Source organism: Tursiops truncatus, chromosome 1, assembly GCF_011762595.2.
Source record: "Tursiops truncatus isolate mTurTru1 chromosome 1, mTurTru1.mat.Y, whole genome shotgun sequence".
NCBI classification, from domain to species: domain Eukaryota; kingdom Metazoa; phylum Chordata; class Mammalia; order Artiodactyla; family Delphinidae; genus Tursiops; species Tursiops truncatus.
In genome coordinates this window covers 57,045,334-57,060,095 of record NC_047034.1, presented here as the reverse complement: position 1 = coordinate 57,060,095, position 14,762 = coordinate 57,045,334, and the positions used below count along the sequence as shown (strand labels likewise).

Here is a 14,762-nt window from a genome sequence, read left to right as displayed (position 1 = left end):
CAGAGCTCCTACCACAGGAGCTCAGGCCTGACCCCCAGCTCATGAACCAAGATCCCACAAGCCGTGCAGGGTGGCAAAAAAAAAAAATAGAAAAACAAAAAAACAATGCAGAACAATAACAAAGTGTAAAAAATAAAATAATATTAGAAAACTAAAAGATATGTTAGAAAGAATTAAAAAAAAAAAAAATATATATATATATATATATATATATATATAAATGAAACAACAACTGGAAGGTAAAATAGAACTACAGTAGCAAAAAAGAGGAGAAAAAAAGAAAAGGCCAGAAAATGCCTTGGCTGTGGGGGGCGAGGCTTAGGCAGGGGCGGGGTTTAGGCGATGGGCAGGGCCTATGCTTAGGACCCAGAGGCCCGGAAAAGTCCCTGGCACAGCGGGAGGGGGCACTTAGGCTCAGTGCAGCAGGAGGGGCCCAGGAGTGCCTCTGGCCTTGGAGGCCAGAGGACCGGGTCCAGGACCTCAGCAAGTTCTCTGGGTCTGAGTGGGTGGTGGAAACGCTAGGCACGTTCCTCCTGATCCTCCATTCCTGGAGGGTTCCTCCCCCTTGGCCTCTCTTCTTCCCCCTCTCCATCCCTCCTATGCCCCTAGGACCCATGCGGCCAGAGGAGGATCCAGAGAGCAGGGGACCAGACCCGGAAGCCCAAAAGGCTTCCCTGGGCCCGATTGGGTGGGACAAACACCCTTTGCACCTCCCCTGATCCTCTGATCTCAGAGGGCCCCTCCCATCTGCCTCTCCTCTTCTCTCCCCCTACCTCCCTCCTATGCCCGTAGGACCCACATGACCAGGAGGGTCCTTAGAGGGCAGAGGACCAGGCCCTGGAGCCCAGCAGGCTTCCTGGGGCCTGATATGGTGGGAGAAACACCCTCTGCACCTCCCCTGATCCTCAGAGCCCCCAAGGGTCCTTCCAGGCATGGGAACCCCTCCCCTCTCCCAGCCACCCCTCAGGGGCACTGGTCCTGTCTGGCCTCCACTTCTACCCCCTCACTTCCCCGCACATCCTACTCGGTCGCTCAGAGGTTCCTCCCATCTCCTTGAGCATCAAGGTTCCCCACCAGTGTCCAAAAGGTGCGCTAGTTGTGGGGAGACGCAAGCTCCACATCCTCCCATGCCATCTTCTACCCTGCCTTTTGTATACTTGTTTTACCCCCTTCTTTCCAGACTCATTTTTCTTCATTTCAGGTTAACTTATTTTTTTCCTTGGCTTGGAATTTACAATATACACCTTATTTTTATTCTTTTAGGCATCCCTTTAATATTTTTGACTTAAAGCTTGAAGTTAGTCATTCTACTCTTTTTTCATAATGACTTCAAAACACTTTAGCTCCACTAATTCTCTCCTGATTTCCATGTTATTTTTACCCAGTATTTGAGTTCCACCTTACTTTTTACCACCTTACCCAATATTATAATTGATCCACAAACTCAATCCTTGTTTAGATTTATTGACGTGATCTCCAATTTCTTTGTTTACTTTTCTTCTTGCATCCCAGTGTTTAATTTTGTTTTTTTCTCTGTCACACTAAAGCATACCCTTTAGAAATCCCTTCAGTGGGTGCTACTTGATTGTAACTCAGTTTGGTGTTGTTTTTATTTTGCCCTCAATTTTGGATAATACTTTAGTTGGATATTAAATTACAGATTGATAGTTCTTTCACCCGATAAATTTGAAGTCATTATTTCCTTATCTTCTAACTTCAGCTCTGCTTTTGAGAAGTCAACTGCCAGTCTAATTATTGCTCCTTTCATAAGTTAATCTGTATTTTCTCACTGGTTGATTTTAAGATCACTTTTCTCATTGATATATTGAAATTTTGATACAACGTGTTTATGTGTGTGTGTTGCTTTATATTTGCTTCTTGGGATTCATTGTGTTTAGTAAACCTTATGATTCATGACTTTCATAAAATCTGAAAATCTGTATATCATCTCTTTGACAGTTTTTTTAATTTGAAGTATAGTTGATTTACAATATTGTGTTAGTTTCCAATATATAGCAAAGTGATTCGAATATATAGGTGTATACACACACATACACTTTTTTTTTCTATTCTTTTCCATTATAGTTTGTTGCAAGATATTGAATATAGTTCCCTATGCTATACAGTAAATCCTTGTTGTTTATCTATTTTATTTATGGTACTGTGTGTCTGTTAACCCCATACTCCTGATTTATCCCTCCCCGAATTCTGCTTTGGTAACCATAAGTTTGTTCTCTATGTCTGTGTGTCTGTTTCTGTTTTGTAAATAAGTTCATTTGTACTATTTTTTACAATCCATATATAAATGATGTCATACAATATTTGTTATTCTCTGTCTGACTTGCTTCACTTAGTATGGTAATCTCTATGTCCATCCATATTGTTGCAAATGGCATTATTTCATTCTTTTTTTATGACTGAGTAACATTTCATTGTGTGTGTGTGTGTGTGTGTGTGTGTGTGTATATATATATATATATATATATATATATATATATCCACCACATCTTCTTTATCCATTCATCTGTTGATGGACATTTAGATTGTCTCCAAGTCTTGGCTGTTGTAAATAGTGCTGCAATGAACATTGAGGTGCATCTATCTTTTCAGATTCTCATCTTTTCTGGGTATATGCTCAGGAATGGGATTGCTGTATCATATGGTAAATATTTTTAGTTTTTTAAGGAACCTCTCTACTGTTTTCCATAGTGGCTGCACCAATTTACATTCCCACCAACAGTGTAGGCGGATTCCCTTTCTGCACACCCTCTCCAACATTTATTATTTGTAGACTTTTTGATGATGGCTATTCTGACCAGTGTGAGGTGATACCTCATTAAAGTTTTGATTTACATTTCTCTAATAATTAGTGACGTTGAGTGTGTTTTCATGTGCCTGTTGACCTTGTGTATGTCTTCTTTGGAGAAATGTCTATTTAGGTCTTCTGCCCATTTTTTGATTAGGTTGTTTGTTCTTTTGATATGGAGTCGTATGAGCTGTTTGTACATTTGGAAATTAAGCCTTTGTTGGTAACATCTTTTGCAAATATTATTCCCATTCTGTAGGCTATTTTTTCATTTTGTTTATGGTTTCCTTTACTGTGCAAAAGCTTAGAAGTTTGATTGGGTCCCATTTGTTTATTTTTGCTTTTATTTCTTTTGCCTTCGAGACTGACCTAAGAAAACATTGCTACAATTTATGTCAGAGAACATTTTGCCTATGTTGTCTTCTAGGAATTTTATGGTGTCCTGACTTATATTTAAGTCTTTAAGCCATTTTGAGTTTATTTTTGTGTATGGTGTGAGAGAGTGTTCTAACTTCATTGGTTTACGTGTGACTGTCCAGCTTTCCCAAAACCACTTGCTAAAGAGGCTGTCATTTCTCCATTGTATATTCTTGCTTCCTTTGTCGAAGATTAATTGAACATATGTGTGTGGGTTTACTTCTGGGCTTTGTATTCTGTTCCATTGATCTATATGTCTGCTTTTGTACCAATGTCATGATGTTTTGATTACTGTAGCTTTGTAGTATTGTCTGAAGCCTGGAAGGGTTATGCCTCCAACTTTGTTCTTTTTCCTCAGGATTGCTTTGCAATTATGGGTCTTTTGCGGTTCCATATAAATTTTAGGAGTCTTTGTTTTAGATCTGTGAAAAGTGTCATGGGGAAATCAATGGGGTTGCATTAAATCTGTAGCTTGCTTTGGGTAGTATGGCCATTTTAACAATATTAATTCTTCCAATCCAAGAGCATGGGATATCTTTACATTTTCTCAAATCATCTTCAATTTCCTTTATCAATGTTTTGTACTTCTCAGCATATAACTCTTTCACCTCCTTGGTTAGATTTGTTTCTAGATATTTTTCTGATGTGATTTTAAAGAAGATTTTTTTTTTACTTCCTCTTTCTGATATTTCATTGTTACTGTACAGAAATGCAACAGAACTGTGTGTATTAATCTGTATTTGGTTACCTTGCTGAATTTATCAGTTCTGATAGTTTTATTGTGGAGTCTTTAGGGTTTTTAGTATTTATTATCATGTCATCTGCATATAATGACAATTTTATGTCTTCCTTTCTGATTTGGATATGTTTTATTTCTTTATCTTGTCTAATTTCTGTGGCTAGGACCTGCAATACTATGTTGAATAGAAGTGGTGAGAGTGAACATCTTCTCTTGTTCCAGATTTTAGCTGAAAAGGAAGGCTTTCAGCTTTTCACTGTTGAGCTATATGTTGGCTGTGGGTATATCATAAATGGCTTTTGTTATGTTGAGATATGTTCCTTCTACACTTTGGTGGGAGTTTTTATCATGAATGGATGTTGAATTTTATCAAATGCTTTTTCTTCATCTATTGAGATGACCATGTGGTGTTTCTCTTTTCTTTTGTTAATGTTGTGTATTGTACTGATTGGTTTGGGTATGTTGAACCATCCTTGTGACTCTGAGATGAATCCACCTTGATTATGGTGTATCATCGTTTTTATGTGTTGTTGGATTCAGTTTGCTAAGATTTTATTGAGAATGGTTGCATTTATATTCATCAAAGATACTGGCCTGTAATTTTCTTTTTTGGTAGTGTCTTTGCCTGGTTTTGGTATCAGGGTAGTTGTGGCTTCATAGAATGACTTTGTGAGTGTTTCCTCTTCTTCAGTCTTTTAGAAGAGTTTGAGAAGGATTGGTGTAAGTTCTTTGTATGTTTGGTAGAATTCCCCAGTGAAGCCATCCTGGACTTTTGTTTCCAGGGAGTTTTTTAAATTAAAAGTTCTATTTACTTCTAGTGATTGGTCTGTTCAAATTATCTATTTCTTCTTTTTTTAAAAAATATTTTTAAATTTACTTGGTTGGGCCAGGTCTTAGTTGAAGCAGGCAGGCTCCTTAGTTGTGGCTTGTGGGCTCCTTAGTTGTAGCTCACTGGCTCCTTAGTTGTTGCACATGGGCTTTTTAGTTGCAGCATGCAGTCTCCTTAGTTGTGGCTTGAGGACTCCTTAATTGTGGCAGGCAAACTCTTGGTTGCAACACGCATGTGGGATCTAGTTCCCTGACCAGGGATAGAACCCAGGCCCCCTGTATTGGGAGTGCTTAGACTTCACCACTGTGCCACCTGGGAAGTCCCTCCATTTCTTCTTGATTCAGTTTTGGTGGGGTGTATGTTTCTAGAAATTTGTCCATTTCTTCTAGGTTGTCCAATTTGTTGGCATATAACTGTTCTTAGTATTCTCCTATGGTTTTGTTTTTTTTTCTATGGTATTGGTTGTTATTTTTTCTCCTTCCTTTCTTATTCTGCTTATTTGGGTCCTTTCTCTTTTCTTCTTGGTGAGCCTGACCAGAGATTTGTTATTTTTTTTGTCCTTTCAAAAAACCAGCTCTTGGTTTTATTGATTTTTTTTCTATTTTTTAATCTTTTTTCATTATTTCCTCTCTGATCTTTATTATTTCCTTCCTTCTCACTTTGTTTTGTTTGTTTTTTTCCTAATTCTCTTAGGTGGTAGGTTAGGTTGTTTATCTGAGATTTTTCTTATGTTTTGAGGAAGGCCTGTATTACTATGAACTTCCCTTTTATGACTGCTTTTGCTGCATCCCTTAGCTTTTGTATGGTTGTGTTTTTATTGTCATTTGTCACAAGGTTTTTTTTTATCTCCTCTTTGATTTCATCATTGACTTTTTTTTTTTTTAGTAGCATGTTGTTTAGTCTCCATGTTATCGTTTTTTCCTTGTTTCTCTTTCTGTGGTTGATTTCTAGTTTCATGCCATTGTGGTCAGAAAAGATGCTTGAAATAAGTTCTATCCTCTTAAATTAGTTGAGGTTTGTTTTGTGTCCTAGTATGTGATCTATCCTAGAGAATGTTCCCCATGCACTTGAAAGCAATGTATGGTCTGGGTTTTTTGGATATAATGTCTTGTAGATATCAATTAAGTCTAACTATGGTGTCATTTAGAATCTCTGTTGCCTTACTGATTTTATGTATGGAAGATCTGTCCGTTGATGTCAGTGGAATGTTTAAGTTTCCTACTATTATTTTATTCCCATCAATTTCTCCCTTTAAGTCTGTTAGTATTTGTTTTATGTATTTGGGTGCTCCTGTATTGGGGGCATATATGTTAATGAGTGTAATATTCTCTTCTTGTATTGATCCTTTTATCATTATATGGTGTCCTTCTTTATCTTTCTTTATGGACTTTGTTTTAAAGTCAGTTTTGTCTGATGTGAGTATTGCTACACCTGCTTTTTTGTCATTTCCATTTGCATGAAATATCTTTTTCCATACTCCCTTACTTTCAGTCTATGCTTCCTTCTCCCTAAAGTGGTTCTCTTGTAGGCAGCATATTGTAGGCTCTTATTCTTTTTTTTTTTTAACATCTTTATTGGAGTATAATTGCTTTACAATGGTGTGTTACTTTCTGCTCTATAACAAAGTGAATCAGCTATACATATACATACATCCCCATATCTCCTCCCTCTTGCATCTCCCTCCCACCCTCCCTATCCCACCCCTCTAAGTGGTCACAAAGCACCAAGCTGATCTCCCTGTGCTATGTGGCTGCTTCCCACTAGCTGTCTATTTTACATTTGGTAGTGTATATATGTCCACGCCACTCTCTCACTTTGTCCCACCTTACCCTTCCCCCTCCCCATGTCCTCAAGTCCATTCTCTATGTCTGCATCTTTGTTCCTGTCCTGCCCCTAGGTTCTTCAGAGCCTTTTTTTTTTTTTTTTAGATTCCATATATATGTGTTACCATACGGTATGTGTTTTACTCTTTCTGACTTACTTCACTCTGTATGACAGTCTCTAGGTCCATCCACCTCGCTACAAATAACTCAATTTTGTTTCTTTTTATGGATGAGTAATATTCCATTGTATCTATATGCCACATCTTCTTTATCCATTCATTTGTTGATGGACACTTAGGTTGCGTCCATGTCCTGGCTATTGTAAACAGAGCTGCAGTGAACATTGTGGTACGTGACTCTTTTTGAATTATGGTTTTCTCAGGGTATATGCCCAGTAGTGGCACTGCTGGGTCGTATGGTAGTTCTATTTTTAGTTTTTTAAGGAACCTCCATACTGTTCTCCATAGTGGCTGTATCAATTTACATTCCCACCAACGGTGCAAAAGGGTTCCCTTTTCTCCACACCCTCTCCAGCGTCTATTGTTTGTAGATTTTTTGAGGATGGCCATTCTGACTGGTGTGAGGTGATACCTCATTGTAGTTTTGATTTGCATTTCTCTAATGATTAATGATGTTGAACATTCTTTCATGTGTTTGTTGGCAATCTGTTTATCTTCTTTGGAGAAATGTCTGTTTAGGTCTCCTGCCCATTTTTGGATTGGGTTGTTTGTTTTTTTGATTTTGAGCTGCATGAGCTGTTTATATATTTTGAAGAATAATCCTTTGTCGGTTGCTTCGCTTGCAAACATTTTCTCCCATTTTGAGGGTTGTCTTTTCACCTTGTTTATGGTTTCCTTTGCTGTGCAAAATCTTTTAAGTTTCATTATGTCCCATTTGTTTATTTCTGTTTTTATTTCCCTTTCTCTAGGAGAAGGGTCAGAAAGGATCTTTCTGTGATTTTTGTCATGGAGTGTTCTATTTAGGCTCTTATTCTATTGTCCAATCTGCCACTTTATGTCTTTGATCCATTGATCCATTTAGTCTATTGACATTTAAGTTTATTATTGATAGATATGTATTTATTGCAATTTTAAGCCTTGTTTTCCAGTTGACTTTGTATTTCTTCTTTGTTCCTTTCTTTTTTGTTTTGTTTTTCCTTTTGTGGTTCAATGATAGTCTTTTGTATCATGCTTGAGTTCTCTACTTTTTAGTTTTTGTGAATGTGTTGTATGTTTTTGATTTGTGGTTACCCTGGGTTTCAAGTATGTTAACCCATTACTAGATCTACTTGCTTTCAACTGGTAGTCATATAAGCTCAAACACATTCTAAAAAAACTGTATTTTTTTTACTCCACTACCCCCCATTTTATGATTTTTATGTCCTCCTTTACATCTTCATGTTTATCGTTTTGCTGTCCATTGTAGTTATAATTGCTTTCACAAAGTTTTTTGATTTTTTTTACATCTGTGTACTGGTTTATTTAAGTTATTTACTTTCCTATTGTGAGTTTCTCTTTCCTATAAATTCTTGATTCTTTTTTATTTAGAGAAGCCCTTTCAATATTTCTTTTTGGATAGGTGAGTATTGCTGTATTCTTTTTGTTTTTGCTTGTCTGAGAAATTCTTTATCTCTCCTTCTATTCTAAATGGTACTCTTGCTGAATAGAGTATATAAGTGTGCAGATATTTCTCTTTCAAGACTTTGAATATATTTTGCCACTCCCTTCTTACCTGCAGCATTTCTGTAGAGAAATCAGCTAATCGCCCTATGGGATTCCCTTGTAATTAACTCTTTGTTTTTCTCCTGCTGTCTGTAGGATCCTCTCTTTATCTTCAACTTTTGTCATTTTTATTATAATATGTCTTGATATAGGTCCGTTTGGGCTCATCTTCTTTGGGACCCTTTGTGCTTCCTGTACCTGGACATCTGTTTCCTTCTTTAGGCTTGGGAAGTTTTCAGCCATAATTTCTTCAAATATATTTTCAATCCTCTTTTCTCTTTCTTCTCCTTCTAGGATTCCTATATGCATAGACCGGCATGCTTTATATTATCCCATAGATCTTGTATGTTGTTTTCACTTCTCATTTGTCTTTCTGTCTGCTCTTCTGATTGGGTGATTTCCATTATTCTATCTTCCAGATCATGTATTTGTTTTTCCTGCATTATTTAATGTGCTATTTATTGCCTTTAGCTTGGTTTTCATCTCTGCAATTGAGTTGTCTAATTTTGATTGGCTCCTCTTTATAGTTTCTGGTTCCTTGTTACAGTGATCTGCATTTCTTTGATAGTCTCTCTTAATGCCTTCAGATGTTTTATTACCTTCTTTTTGAACTCAGGGCCTGGTAGAATGGAAAGGTCTGTTTCATTGTTTGTTCTTTCAGGGGATTTTCTCTTGTTCTTTTAACTGGGAGTAGCTCCTCTGCTTTTTCATTTTACTTATATTTCTCTGACCCTATGAATTTAAGAGAAACAGTTATCTGCTGTGGTCTTGAAGGGCTGTTTTTTTTTTTTTTTTTGTGGGAGCGACCCCGTGTAGTCTGTGTGAGTCCAGAATTTTTGGTGCAAAGGTTGCTTTTGGCGTGGATGCTTGCCACAGCTTTCCTCAGGGTGTGCTGGCCCTTGTCCCCTTAATAGGGCATGTGTTTGGTGTTGTGGTGTCCAGAGCCCATACTGGTTGTTAGGCGGGGCCTCCTCTTTGCTCTGTGGTTATCACAGCCCTGTCTGGGGCAGGTCTGCTCTACAGCTGTTGGTGTAGAAGACCCCAGATCCATTTTCAAGCTGTGGTGTGAGGTAGGCGGGACTGGAGCTCTCCCTTTGTGGAGCAGCTACTGGGGAAGCTGCTTCGTGTTCTTCCCCAGTAGCTGTCTGCTATGATTCTGTGACACCATCGTCCACAAAGATCACTGTTGATGGTACTCCTCTCAGGGGCCAGGTCCTCTGTGGGAGTGCCAATAATTGACTCGGAAAACCCTCAGGTTTGTATGCAGGCTCACAAACCTGCTGGCACAAAAATCCACTAAAGCCATGTCTCCACACCCACTGTGAGAGAGCAGGCAATTGGCTCAAATTTCAGCCCCACCTGTGCATGTGTGCACCCACAAAGTTTTATGCTGCTGTTGCCTGGACCCATATCTGCTGTGGGAGCACCTATAACTTGCTCAGATGTCCCTCAGGTATGTGTGTGCTCACAAAGCTGCCAGTGTGGAAAACCCACCGAAGCCACACCTCCAGGCCCATTGTGAGAGCCCAGGTAATTGACTCAGATTTCAGCCCTGCCTCTGCCTCTGCGTGTCTGTGCCCACAAAATTTGCAAACCTGTGGTGGCCGGAACTTCGCCCCGCTGTAAGCATGCCGATGATGCACCTTCTATGGTGGATCTACATCCCTCCCTTCCCATGTTGACAATGAGTTTCCTATGGCGGATCCCTGCTCTGTCCTGCAGGCACCCCCAGTTGTGGCCCAGACCACAGTCCAGGCTCTTCAGGCTGTTTCTGCACAGCCAAACCAAGTCCTCTCTCTGGGTCTGTGTGCTGAAGCCCAAGTTTCGCACCCAGTCGCTGCACACACCAGCAGGCACGCGTCTCAGGCTGGGAAGTGCAACGGGGTCACAAGAACTGTCTGTGCTGGTCTCTCTCTGTCCTACCTACTGCAAACTGGGTGTTGTACTCTCCTCTTGAGCCTCTGAACCTCCCTCTCTGTCCTGCTGGACATCCCAGCTGGTGAAGGAGGTTCCCAGGATGAGGGAACCTTTCCTTTTTCACAGTTCCCTCCCAGGGCACAGGTCCTATCCCAATTCTTCTCCCTTTTCCCTTTGTTCTACCTGGTTACATAGGGATCTTTCTTGTAGCTTTGGTTGTATGATATCTTCTGCATGCTTTCAGTAGGTATTCTGTGAGAATTGTTCCACGTGCAGATGTATTTTTGATGTATTTGTAGGGAGAGGTGAGCTCCACATCCCTCTTCTCCACCATCTTGATCTCTCTCCATTATCTCTTTTGTCTCTTCTCTGTTCTTTCTTGTTTCTCCTTCTAGAATTCCTATTAGACATACACATACTAAAACATTTACTCCTGGTCTTCATGTGTTTAACTCTCAATCTTGTATTTATCTCTTTGTGACTTGTTTTGGGACATTTTTTTAGTTCTATCTTCTAGTTTCTCGTACCTTCTTCATATGTGACTAGGCCAGAACAAACTTGCCTGTCATCTTTCTTTTCTAGTGGACAGAATTCTTTTTTGCAATCTATTCTTTTTCTGAGGATGAGGCCTTTGAAGAGTCCTAGTTCTCACATAAATCCCAAGATTGTGTTTCCTATTCTTTTGTGACCACTGAAATTCAAGCCTTTTCGTCACTAAAACTGACCCAGTGGCAAAAGAGATAAAAGATGTAGTTCTTCTTGGCTTGTTTTTCAGCACTTCTAGCTGTCTTGTAGGAACGAATTCTAAAATTTTCCATTCTGCCAATTTCGTTGAAATGAAAATGTCTTTTATTACCGTTAGATTATTGAAACAAAAAACTATGTTCCTGACTTCCCCTAAGAGGGAGGATTGTGATAAAAGTGATAAAAGTCAACCTGGGAGTTTTCTGTGTTTTCAAGCATGAATGTTTTATAAACCAAGTAGGGAAAAACAACTGTCATTCTCCTATTCTCTCATTCATTTTCTCAATAAATAAATATTTATTCTGTTATTCATTCCAAAATGTTTATTAGACATTTCAGCATTACTAGCCCTGCATATCAGTATCGGTACTCTAAATGAAATATAAGGTGTGATCTTGTTGTGCTCTTGTTCTGCATGACTTTTGTAATCAGCGACTGTATATAACATTTGTTTTCCCGATCTTAAGATATAAAATGTAATAAATCAATGAAGAGATTAAAAAGGAAGAAAAGGTAGTCTAGTTGAGAGGATATTATACATGAAACAAATGGGTTATAGTGTAAAAGGTAACATTTAAACTATATGATAGTGTATTCCATTCCAGTACTTAAGTGCTGGAGGAGCAGAGAGCATAGGATCTAGCCACAAGCAATACTTAGCATCGTAGAAGATGACTCTCATTGGATTTGGCATAGATTGATGCAGAGGAAATAGAAAGGAATATCCCAAAGAGGGAATAGTATTAGTCAAAGCAAATGGGTGGAAAATGTTGCTTAATCTTTTGCCGGCCTTTTCTGGATGAGAAGTTAGTTTCAAAGGCAAGATGGCCCTAGTTAAAAAAAAATAAAAACATTCCTTTGTCTTCCATAGGGTTTAATGAACTGTACTTACCCATGTAAGTTTATGTATTTAATATTTCATGTAAAGGGAAAATCATGCCTCTATCAAAATCACATATACTTAGCATAATTCTTTTAACTGTACGTGAATGATATTCTTTTCACCACTTACATTGATTCTGAGGTTATGTTTCTATATTTTTTCTTTCTTCTGAGACAAGATCTTAAAAGAAGTGTTCTCTTTCCTTTCCTTTAGGTGAATTTATCCTTGATTAATTTAGAAGAGATTTTGTAAATGCTCTGTTGCTTTGTGTTCCTCATCCCTGTGTTCTGCTGCAGTGTTTTAGATCAACTTATTTAGCCATTCAGCTGACCCATGTAAGGTGCACTGGCCTAGGACTTAGAGTTTCTGTGTGAACGTCAGGGTTGGCACTAATGTAAATGTAAAATATCATGGCTTTTTAGGGTTCTCTGAGACCTTAGAGATAATCTTGTCTGCCCTCCTCACTTCACAGATTAAGGAGTTGAGAGCTATAACTGTTCAATGCTTTCCTCATGTCAAAAAAAGTAGTTATGACCGAGCCAGAACTGGAACCCAGGTCTAATGTCTCCTTTATCCAGAGCTCTTTCTGATACTGTAGTTTTGATATTAACTATGGAAAGGAAATTCCACCTAATAATTTAATTGGAATTGTTCCTAAAAGAGCAACAGTGAAAACATTTTTACTTTCTTGTGAAGGTATTTCAATTTGCTGTTAGGTCTTACAGATTTCCATGGAACACTTTTGTGTCTCATTTGCAAAGCCTGACATGGAACCGACCAGTACCCTTGCTACAGTTCTTGAAAAAATGTATTAGCCACTGCTACTTGTATCACAGCATTATTCCTAAGAGTTCATTCAGTTGCTATTTCAACTTTCCACCATAAAGTTTAAAACAGTTATTCTGTAATTCCCAATCATCAGGTGTGTGGGAATTGATACATTTAACATCCTTCTTTAAAAAGCCTTCAGTGTCCTGGTGAATTAATATGATCTTCATGAGTCTGGTGACCAGATTTTTGAGCCCTTCTAAACAGAGTTTTAGCACTAAGATTTTTGTAAATGGAAGGAATTGTTACTAGTTGCAGTAGCTTCAGCGCTTGAAGAGAGTAAATTTCACACCTAGACTGATTTAGCCTACAAAAACTCCAGGTAAGAATATGCACCCTCAGCCCTCCTCTGAGCCTTTCAAAGAGGGCATCTTAGATACCTGGGGAGACTGATAAGTTACAATATTTAGATCTCACATTCATTGCATCACCATATCATTTACAAAATCTAAGTTAAAAGATTCCTTAACTTCTTTGTGGCAAGGTCTAAACTGAAAATTGGAATGTTCCCCCGGGTTTTTGTTCCATTTGATTTTGTTAGAAACGCCATGTTTTCTCTGGTAGAAACACCTCTAGATAATGGCTCACTGTGCTGTTCTTTGCTCTCCCCAGGCACACATTGGCTTTTAAGGTCATGCTAAGGCCCATTTGGTCCCAGGTATGTCAGCTCTGGTAGCCAGCAGAGATCTGTGCCTGTCCAGGGGGTTTGTAGAGCAGCCACATGGTATTTTCAGAGCACCCCTTGGAGTTGTCCAGCTCTGTTTTCTTTTAAATTAAGGCATCCTTTCTTTGACACTGCTTTGTAGCTTCAATTCAGGATATGGTTTATCAGTATTACCAAGTGTTCCAATTCACTGCTCCCCCCTTTTTCCCACAGAAAGTGATTTTAGGATGTTTCACTACTCCGCTCAATCCCCAGCACATTGTTTTTGTATGTGTGTGTGTGTGTGTGTGTGTGTGTGTGTGTGTGTGTGTATTTTAACATCTTTATTGGAGTATAATTGCCCCACAATGGTGTGTTAGTTTCTGCTTTATAACAAAGTGAATCAGTTATACATATACATATGTTCCCATATCTCTTCCCTCTTGCGTCTCCCTCCCTCCCACCCTCCCTATCCCACCCCTCTAGGTGGTCACAAAGCACCGAGCTGATCTCCCTGTGCTATGCGGCTGCTTCCCACTAGCTATCTATTTCACATTTGGTAGTGTATATATGTCCATGTCACTCTCTCACTTTGTCACAGCTTACCCTTCCCCCTCCCCACATCCTCAAGTCCATTCTTTAGTAGGTCCGTGTCTTTATTCCCGTCTTACCCCTAGGTTCTTCATGACCTTTTTTGTTTGTTTTTTTTTTCTTAGATTCCATATATATGTGTTAGCATACAGTATTTGTTTTTCTCTTTCTGACTTACTTCACTCTGTATGACAAACTCTAGGTCCATCCACCTCACTACAAATATCTCAATTTCATTTCTTTTCATGGCTAAGTAATATTCCATTGTATATATGTGCCACGTCTCCTTTATCCATTTATCTGACAATGGACACTTAGGTTGCTTCCATGTCCTGACTATTGTAAATATCCAGACGCGCAGGCTCAGCGGCCACGGCTCACAGGCCCAGCAGCTCCACGGCATGTGGGATCCTCCCGGACCGGGGCACGAACCCGTGTCCCCTGCATTGGCAGGCGGACTCTCAACCACTGCGCCACCAGGGAAGCCCCATGACTCTTTTTGAATTATGGTTTTCTCAGGGTATATGCCCAGTAGTGGGATTGCTGGGTCATATGGTAATTCTATTTTTAGTTTTTTAAGGAACCTCCATACTGTTCTCCATAGTGGCTGCATCAATTTACATTCCCACCAACAGTGCAAGAGGATTCCCTTTTCTCCACACCCTCTCCAGCATTTATTGTTTCTAGATTTTTTGATGATGGCCATTCTGACTGGTGTGAGATGATATCTCATTGTAGTTTTGATTTGCATTTCTCTAATGATTAATGATGTTGAGCATTCTTCCATGTGTTTGTTGGCAATCTGTATATCTTCTTTGGAG

General features: G+C 39.1%; 1 protein-coding gene across 12 annotated transcripts in view; it reads left to right on the top strand.

Annotated features, from left to right (window-relative positions):
• The window catches only part of DNM3 (dynamin 3), a 570,492-nt gene that overhangs the window by 420,087 nt on the left and 135,643 nt on the right, over window positions 1–14,762 (top strand). The gene's annotated exons all lie outside the window — the stretch shown is intronic.